The 10,552-nt window shown below is 39.6% G+C and overlaps 1 protein-coding gene across 6 annotated transcripts in view; it reads right to left on the minus strand.

Annotated features, from left to right (window-relative positions):
• Positions 1 to 10,552, minus strand: part of LOC131432412 (uncharacterized) — a 329,233-nt gene that overhangs the window by 210,429 nt on the left and 108,252 nt on the right. The gene's annotated exons all lie outside the window — the stretch shown is intronic.

Raw genomic sequence — 10,552 nt, forward strand, 5'->3', positions numbered from 1 at the left:
ACTCTATATTTTATTGTCTCATTCACACAATTTAAAAAGGTCACGCTACACACTTAGTAACTATATATTACTTAATTTAAGCTCTCCAAAAAGTATATGTATGTGCCTTTTGGTCTGCGACCCTGCTTCCTATTAGTAGTTAAAGTTAGTGTATATAAAAGTTTAAATGTTAAATAACTTTTTAGGGAAAAGGCCAAACCGTGCACAGTTTTTAACAAAAATGTGTAATTTTATGTTTTTAGTAATTGCCTCGAACATAGTAGACACTGACAATATTTGCGAAAAAAGTTATGTAGAAAAAATTGATTTTAAGTGCTTTCAAACGAAAATGCTTCATATACCCTAAACTTTATGCGTTAGACCTATAGTTTCTTCGGCAAAGTTTTTTCTCGTTGAAAGATCTAAAACTTTGTCGAAGACATCGTTTTTCTATCTCTTAAGGGAAAAAAGTTGTTGAAATGAACTTTTATCGTAGTAGGCTTTGCACATTTTTTATTGTGATCAAATCACGAGGTATATTTTCGTGAATGAGTTCTCGAAAGGAACTATGTATATCGGATCAACGGTTTAGCAGCTAGAGAATTAAGTTCACGTTTTTGTCGATTCAAATCACTGTGCGATGCTGCTATCCGGTTCGAATGACCAAAACTATGTACGGCGTACAATGTAGGGATAATGGCACAGGAACAAATATCTTCAGTGGGCAATCTAATTCAGTTACGGCTAACACGAACACACCAGAAAATCAAAATTGTCCGTACAGTTCGAACCGGTGTCCACCTTGAGTAGGGTCTGATTGAGGATCGGATCAATAGACAAATTTGTGTGGTTCTCTCGGCGGTGCTTCAGAACGGATGGACGAAGTTCGATAGTGACTTGGAACGCTTTAAACGAACTATACTCGATGGCGACAGGCTCAACAGCAGCAGCAGTCGGAATCCTCACTCAAGCAGCGGATACCAAACCTCAAGTGGGGCATGGGGAGACTTTGCTGTGCGGACATGAATGGACATGATCAATGCGTGTGAATTATAGGGAACAGATATAAGCTATTGGATTAAATTTGAGTTCAGTGGAGAATATGGGAACGGGAATGTATGACAAAACAATAATTTTGGGAAAAGACAAGTCATTAGTGATTTTTTCTCCGCATTATGCGTTCGGTATCGAACACACGGTTAGAAATATATGAAGAAGAATTGATATTTTGAGCCATGTAATCAAAATACAAGGATATAAAACAGGCCTAAGAATTAAACTCGACAAACCTTTCGAAGTTTTCAATCAACATTGGATTTAAGATATATCGCATCGGATAAGCAGTCGATATGAGCGGGCCCAGAATCGATTTTCAACGATAGGACGCCCGCCAGCACTTCTAGACTCTTCGTATGAGTTGACTGCATGTAACCTAAGGCAATACGCAAACAACGATACTGAATTCTTCGGAAACAAAAGCATTCATATTCCATTACAGACCATTGTTTTGTACAACCTTATTAAGTCTCCTGTGTGAGCTCCCCACTAAGTTATTGTACAAAGGAAATTAATTCTCTGCTGGAATTTTTGTTTCATATACCTAATGTGACATCCCCAGGTGCCTTTGGAGTCGAACCAAACCCCGAGATATTTGAATGTGATGTTCAATTAAAATCATAAGTTCAATTAAAATCACAACTATCTATAAAATGTCACGTTCAATTAAGATTATATAAAGGGTTCAATAGGTTTTTCTGTACTGGTAATGGTCATCTTTAATAAGTTAGAGACAACCTGTTTTGTCTTGAGTAGAGCCAATGATGATTTTTATTTCTCTTTTCAAACTTATCCTAGTCTAGCAACTTACTGTCTCTAGTTAATACATGCTATAGTGGGAGGACCCAGTTTCATATACAGGGTGATTTTTTAAGAGCTTGAGAACTTTTTTAAACAATAAAACGCATAAAATTTGCAAAATCTCATCGGTTCTTTATTTTAAACGTTAGATTGGTACATGACATTTACTTTTTGAAGATAATTTCATTTAAATGTTGACCGCGGCTGCGTCTTAGGTGGTCCATTCGGAAAGTCCAATTTTGGGCAACTTTTTCGAGCATTTCGGCCGGAATAGCCCGAATTTCTTCGGAAATGTTGTCTTCCAAAGCTGGAATAGTTACTGGCTTATTTCTGTAGACTTTAGACTTGACGTAGCCCCACAAAAAATAGTCTAAAGGCGTCAAATCGCATGATCTTGGTGGCCAACTTACCGGTCCATTTCTTGAGATGAATTGTTCTCCGAAGTTTTCCCTCAAAATGGCCATAGAATCGCGAGCTGTGTGGCATGTAGCGCCATCTTGTTGAAACCACATGTCAACCAAGTTCAGTTCTTCCATTTTTGGCAACAAAAAGTTTGTTAGCATCGAACGATAGCGATCGCCATTCACTGAAACGTTGCGTCCAACAGCATCTTTGAAAAAATACGGTCCAATGATTCCACCAGCGTACAAACCACACCAAACAGTGCATTTTTCGGGATGCATGGGCAGTTCTTGAACGGCTTCTGGTTGCTCTTCACTCCAAATGCGGCAATTTTGCTTATTTACGTAGCCATTCAACCAGAAATGAGCCTCATCGCTGAACAAAATTTGTCGATAAAAAAGCGGACTTTCCGAATGGACCACCTAAGACGCAGCCGCGGTCAACATTTAAATGAAATTATCTTCAAAAAGTAAATGTCATGTACCAATCTAACGTTTAAAATGAAGAACCGATGAGATTTTGCAAATTTTATGCGTTTTATTGTTTAAAAAAGTTCTCAAGCTCTTAAAAAATCACCCTGTAAAACTATCTATTTTACTTATGGATTATGTATGTGATGTGTGCATGTGTTTTGGTGCATGTTGCTTTGATTGTTATGATGCTTGAAATGAAAAGGATTCGTTAAAGAACGTGTGAATGTTGGATAGGTGGGAGTGTTTCGTTTGGATTGTGCAACTTAGGTGAACTTCGCATCGCTGGGGTAATATAACATTTTCGTTTACCTTATATTCTATTGGTATTGATGCATTCCTGTTATTCACTACAAAGTTAAATAACCAATATTCATAATCAATATGGCACTTGTGAGCAGAGATGGCATTTCACCAGAGTTATACACGCTAGAGTCAGATTTTTGCCACACCAAGGATGAAAAAAACGAAGCACCACACAAAGAGGAAAGCGCACTTCTTCTCAGTGTCGAATAGACAGCATTTGAGTGTGTGCTTGTGGTTAAAGCAGCTGGCGCGAGTGAAACACATTCTCTTCGCATGAATCGCTCACACGCGTTCTCGTCTAAATACACCCAAGTGACCACTGGCGCGTGATTGTGAGCGAACACTTCTGTAAACTTCAATTAATAGAGAGTAGATCTGGCCTTGCTATGAAAAATTTGCAAGGAAAACCGAAAATTTTACGATAAATTGTTTTATTTTGCTGATTTTGCGTGTCCACGCTTCATCTACGAAAACCATACAGCAGAGTGCTCACCGGCGTGTACACCTCTGTGAAAGTATCTGCATCCTCCTCAGAGAATTTATTAGCTAATGCTCTAGCACTTTGGTGCGATTCAGTGGAAGAGGTAAAAGGAAATAAACAAACGCACTCATGATGCGTGCACACTTACACAACAGCGGTGTATAAATGTGAAAGAGAAGAGCTCTCGTTGAAGTTGTCAGTGCGAGGGGAGAAATTTTGCTTGCTCTTCGTCACACAGAGGAGATAGACATCTCTGCTTGTGAGAAATGAAAAATCTCTGCTCAAAATACCATCGGTTTGAATTCGAAAATCTTGATTGACTAAATGAAATTTATGTTCAGTAGTTATATTATTCCCAAACATTAATTCTGTTTCGGTTATTGCGACGGTTTCTTTGTATCCGTCTGTTATTCCAGTTAGTCTAGTTCTGATATTTCTATTCACTATTTGATTAGGTAACATTCTGTGTGTCTTAAAAATTGAAAAAGCTGCTCCGGAATCTATTAGTAATGTACAAATTGAATTGGTCATACGCACTCCAACTTTAATGAAGTTAGATGCGCCTATAATTAAAGTAGCACATTTGCCCTAAAAAATGATTTTGCATCGGTTGTCGTGCTTACCGTTAACTCGGTGCTGAGCCCGGTACAGCTTTTTGAATTTGAATGCATTGGGTGCATACAAGGCAATGCCTCTGTTCCCGCAATAAATACATTTTGTCGACTGAGCGAAAATGGATTTGGCCCACATCTCGTATGTTGAGGCCTCGGTTAGTCTTATGGTTGTGTAAGTAATTTGAGCTGTTTGGGCGCTAGCGCTCATATCTGTTTGAAAAGGTTTGGTGATAATTGTTATTTGACTGTTGCGGACCGTTATAGCGCTGGTTTGCGTTGATTCATGAAGTTTCTCCCGTTTCCTCTAGGGAAGCGGTTGTAGTGTTTGAAGTCATTGTTATTATTTTGACTTGCCCGCACAATTAGCACCTGCGCGGTGGCTGCATTTACAGTTAAATTTGCTTGTACTTACAGTTAAATTTGCTTGTACTTATTGTACTTCCTACTTTTGGTATTGTTTTAGTCTCAGGTTGATTTATTCCTGATGAAAGTGTGTTTAGTCCCGCTTTAGTAGCCATCGTTTTAGCTACCTCAGGGGGAATTTTTTGTTTTATAGTATGTTCACATTAGCGCTGATATCAAGTGATATGCGGATATAATTGATATACGATGATATCACGTTAGTTAAATAATTATCAACTCAGGAATTCAACAACAATAATTACGACACATGGGCAAACGGTACAAGAATTCAAAATATCAACAAAACTTCGTGAGAATCTAACCGGCAGTATAAACAATAACATTAGTTGGTGAGAATAACAATAACCTGGAGCTTGAACCCCTGGAGCAGTTGTCCAACGCAGTCAGTCTAGATTTAACCTTTGTAGCAAATATTCATAAGTAGTGATAAGTTAGTGATAGTAATAAAATAATGTTTTAAACAGTAATTTAGAGTAGTAAAATTATTACCTGGCGTCCGAATATGGACCAGTAGTGTAAATAAAAGAAAGTGAACTCAATAATTAACACAACGATAGTGTGGGTGATTTTTTTGAGAAAATGTATCTGTTAGAAGATTACTTCGCGATCTTATCCGACCGCGCACGCAGCCGTAGAAAATAGTGCACCAAGTCACCGATATCGAGACTAATCACCTTATCGGACAAAAGGTGAAGCCACATTTCTACTGGGACGATTAAGACGCATTACTGGTTCAGCAAGGAGCCAACCGTTAGAAGATTGGCATGCAAAAATATCCTTTTGAAAGGATGATGAGTGTATTATTAATGTAAGTATTATAATTAAATAAATTAACTATAAGAAATGAATTCTCAAAACAAAAGTGAAGTAATAGTAAATCGTGTTAGTAAACTGTGAAGTTAAAAATAATTGATAAATAATTTTCAAAGTTAAAAATACATAAATAAAATAAATAAAATTTTGTATAAACTTTTTTAGAGCTGGACGATTTGATTTACAAACTCTCTGAATTGAAGGTTAGCGAAGGAAGAATGGCAGAACAACAAATTCGAAATTTAATAACTCGAATCAATGCTATCGAATCGGCTTTAAGTTCACCAGAAACACCGGACTACAACGACCCACCATTATTTTTTACAGGCGACAACCATATACCAGTTGATCCATCCACCATAGAAAATATTCCAGATATAGTCAAATCTTTACCTGAATTTACCGGAGACCCAAATGAATTATATTCATGGATCTCAGATGCAGAAAATTTAATAAAATTATATTCACCAAGAAATAATTCTAATGTAACTCAAAAAATAAATACGAAAAAAAGTGAAACGAGAGGCAAACAACGCTCTTGTTGCCTTAAATGTAAATAACAATTGGCAACTATTTAAAAAAAACTCTACGAACCTATTATGGTGAAAAAAATGTGATTTAACAACGTTAGATCACCAATTGATGACATGTACACAAAGAGGATAACCTCTTGATGTATATTATGATCAAATTAATAAACTGTTATCGTTAATCGCAAATCATATAAAAACTGACGAAAGATTTTCGCATTCAGAAATAATGCAAGCAATGATTAACAATTATAATAACAAAGCAATTTATGATTTTATGAGAGGATTCGACGGAGAGCTTTTTGGTCAATTTCTGAAAAACTTTAGACCAACATCTTTAGCACAGGCATATGCATACTTCTTATCTTTTCAAAATATAGAGTACAGAAAATCTATGACAAAATCAAAATTACCAGATACTCTGAGGCCACATGGCCCAATACTTCACTGACCTGTACGCACATAGCCGAACCGAGGAAGTAGGAAACAACGACACATTCCACTGCGACAAAGTCATATCCGAACAGGATGCCATGAACGTAGCTAGCATGAATGAAATCACGACAGCCGAAATTTTGGCTGCAATTCGTACTAGCACATCCAGAAAATCACTAGGCTCAGACGGTTTACCAAAAGAATTTTATCTGCGCACATTCGATGTAATCCATCGTGAGCTGAACCTAACACTGAACGAAGCCATCAACTCTAACTTTCCAGCTCAGTTCGACGGAGTGATAGTATTAATCAAGAAACGGTGTGCGGGTGATACGGCACGTGCGTACAGGCCGATTAGCCTTATTAACTTCGACTACAAAATCCTCGCTCGGATCTTAAAACAGCGTCTTGAAAGCATACTGCAAACACACCGTATATTAGCAAACTCACAAGATGTTCTAACTCCCAAAAAAACATTTTTCAAGCTACATTGGCCATGAAAGATAAAATCGCGCAATTGATTGCCAACAAACAAAGCGGCTAATTAGTGTCATTCGATCTCGATCATGCGTTTGATAGAGTAAACCATGATTATCTGTTTCGTACCATGCGTGCGCTGGGTTTCAATACATCTCTAGTTGTTACTTGCACGAAGCGCAAGTTTGCGCACCTTCATCAACTCAGCCTTACCTGGAAATGTGGACACCGTTTCTATAAATCCAGGGACTTACACACACCAACTCACCAACGACGATAGGCCACCTATGCTGGTTGCGACATCGCTGCTGTCATCGGTGTTAATAAGAAAAATAATAGTAAAATCTAGTGAATTGCTAACAAAAATCCCTATAACAAATAAAACTCTAATAAGACTATCTTATCGCTAGTGCTTAAAACTAACTTTTCGCTAGTGCTTAAAACTACCTTATCGCAGTGCTCTTATCACTAAATAACGCGAATTGGTAAGAAATAATGCAAAATAGCCGTAAATTTTCCTTACAAATTATTCTTAATATTAGGATCACTGATTGATTGAACAGAACTTGCTCTTGATCTCGTCAAGATATCCGTATCGTAACAGAATAGGCGAAATTACGAGGAAAACTAAACGTGAGTAATTTATATATTTGCAAGGATACTATGTTCATATAATTAAATGTTTTGAATTAATTAATTGTTACATACCATTAGCTAAACTGAACTTTACATTTTTTCAATCTATACTCGATAGGAAAATTATAACTTCTCATCACCAAACACCTGTGTTTCATTTGAGCGTTATAGTTGCGGAAAGGTTCTGTAAAGAAATCGTTGAACGGAGTCAACATTTTATAATTTTCGTTTATTTACGAATAATTGCGGTATATTCCGGTCATGTCGAGACAAGTTCGGTCAAGCAAATCAAATAAAATCGGTGGTGGTAGTGATCGCGGTGCAGCTGCTGTGAGTTCTGAATGTGATGCGATTGAAAAAGTGCAATTGGTGGTTACAGACGATCCAGAGGTTACAAACCCGGGCCGCTCGTGTAGAGTTTGCCGCGAAAATGATACGGATGAAATGGTCAGTTGTGATAAGTGTCTCAAATGGTTTCACTTTGATTGTGTTGGGGTCACGCAGGAAATTGAAAACAAGCCTTGGAAGTGTCAGTCTTGTGCAAATCCGACCCAGAAACCCAACTTGAAGGATGATCATCAGAAAACACTACCTCTGAATGTCAATACGGCTAAGTCTGTATCATCTTACGCATCTAGCAAAGCTTCACAAGCGCTTGCCAGATTGAAGTTGAAACGGTTGGAGGAGGAACGTGATCTGAATAAGAAACGACTGGAAGAAGAGCGTTTACTGATTGCGAAGAAAGCGGAACAAGAAAAGACTTACTTGGAGGAGAAATACAAACTGCTTGAAGAAATGGTTAGCGAAGCTGGGTCGAATCGTAGTAGTGTCGCAAATACTGTCGAGAGTTGGGTTGACAAACAGCAAGTTCCAGTACTTCCAGATTCAGATCGTTCAAGTTTCGAGCCTACAGCTCATTCTAGTCGACAGTCACAGCAAGACAACCTATCAAGACGTACCGATAAAACTAGCAGCTTCGGGATGACTTCACGTCGCAACATCAAACCAGACACAGTTCATCGGAATTCACCGCATAAAACCGATTACCGTGGATGCGAAGAAGATCGCTGTTCACTGACCTATAAACAACTAGCTGCACGGAACGCTATTCCGAGAGATTTGCCCCAGTTTTCCGGCGATCCCGAGGACTGGCCACTCTTCCTAGCGACGTTTAACAGTACCACGGCAATGTGCGGTTTCACGAACGACGAGAATAGATTCCGTCTGCAACGTAGCTTGAAAGGTCGAGCTTTCGATGCCGTTAAGAGTCGACTAGTGCATCCCGCCAACGTTCCTGGAATACTCAAAACTCTAAAAATGATGTTCGATGAGCTATTATCCACTCGCTCATCGAAAAAATCAGTGCCTTGCCGGTCATAAGAGAAGACAAACTAGAAACTCTGGTAGACTTTGCTGTTTGTGTAGAGAATTTTTGTGCCACTGTGGATGCTTGCGGTTTGGAAGAGCAGCTATACAACGTAACACTCTTGCATCAACTTGTGAACAAGCTGCCACCCTCCATAAAACTCAATTGGGCGCAATACCGTCTTTCGCTACCGGGTGTGAATTTGGCGGCCTTCAGCAGCTGGATATATAGGTTAGCAGAAGCAGCAAGTACCGTGACGCTTCCAAGCATACCAAATTCCAAATCAACGAAGGGTGACACACGCAGCGTTTCGAGAAAAACAAATACATTTCTGAACGCACACTCCGAGAAAACCATCTCCGAATCAAGTATAGCGAGTAATTCTAGCATGAACACTCTGAATGGCGAATGTCCGGTATGTAAAGCAGGATGTAAGACAATTGATAAATGCAAGCGATTTTTGGAGCTCTCTCGAGATTCTAGATGGGCAATAGTAAGAGAATTTTCGCTCTGCCGTCGGTGCCTTTGTAGACACAATGGCGAGTGCCAAGCGAAACTTTGTGGAAAGGATGGTTGTCAGTACAAACACCACGCTCTGCTACACAACGATCAAAAGCAGAAAATGCCCGTCATAGCAACATCGTCGCAAACTGCAGTTGCTGTACCGCCTGAAGAGAATAGGTATTCTTTTTCAGAATCGAGTTCGTCGTCGACGCACGGATTCCACACGCATCAAGCGAAGTCCAGCGACACCCTGTTCCGATATTTGCCGGTTTTGTTGCACGGGAAACGAAGAACTGTGCGAACTTACGCGTTCCTTGATGATGGCTCAGCCCTAACACTGCTCGACAACGAGTTGGCTGATGAACTTGAGCTTGAAGGTGAAGTTAAACCGTTGTGTCTTCATTGGACCGGTGGAACCCAGCGTCAAGAATTGAGCTCACGTATCGTTGGACTGAATATTGCTAGTATTCAAAGCGGTTCAAAGAATCATATCATCAGTGGTGCTCGTACAGTTAATGAACTTTTGCTACCATTGCAAACGATGAACATTGAAGAATTATCGCTGAGCAATCCTCACCTCCAAGGACTACCGATTCCATCATACAATAGGATCCGCCCGAGAATTCTAATCGGCCTAAAGGATCTACACCTCAGTATGGTTCTGAATTGCCGCGAAGGCAAACCGGGTCAACCGATAGCCGTCAAAACACGTTTGGGTTGGGCGATATGCGGCGGTGGAAGTTCGCAGTCGTCATCAAGTCCCGTTCACTCAATCTATCACGTCAACAGCTGTAGCCTTAATGAGACCGACGAGGATCTACACCAGGCTATGAAAAACTATTTTTCATTAGACAGCCTTGGAATCATGAAACCGACAAAATTGCTTTCCGACGAAGATCAGCGAGCTCGATCTCTTCAACACTCTTTGACAAGATTTACGGGACAACGCTACGAAACCGGCCTACTCTGGCGATCCGACAATACGCGTTTACCAGAAAGCCAAGCGATGGCGCTACATCGCTTTCAATGTCTAGAGAAGCGCATGCAGAAAGATAAAGTTCTCGCTGAAACCTTGGAACAGAAAATTGCAGATTATGTTACTAAGGGTTATATTCGGAAGTTGACCGAGCAAGAGTTAAAGCAATCGTACCAACGCACGTGGTACCTCCCAGTGTTTCCAGTCACAAATCCAAATAAACCCGGTAAGGTGAGGATTGTATGGGACGCAGCAGCCAAAGTGCATGGAGTGTCCTTAAATT

Source organism: Malaya genurostris, chromosome 2 (genome assembly GCF_030247185.1).
Source record: "Malaya genurostris strain Urasoe2022 chromosome 2, Malgen_1.1, whole genome shotgun sequence".
NCBI lineage: Eukaryota > Metazoa > Arthropoda > Insecta > Diptera > Culicidae > Malaya > Malaya genurostris.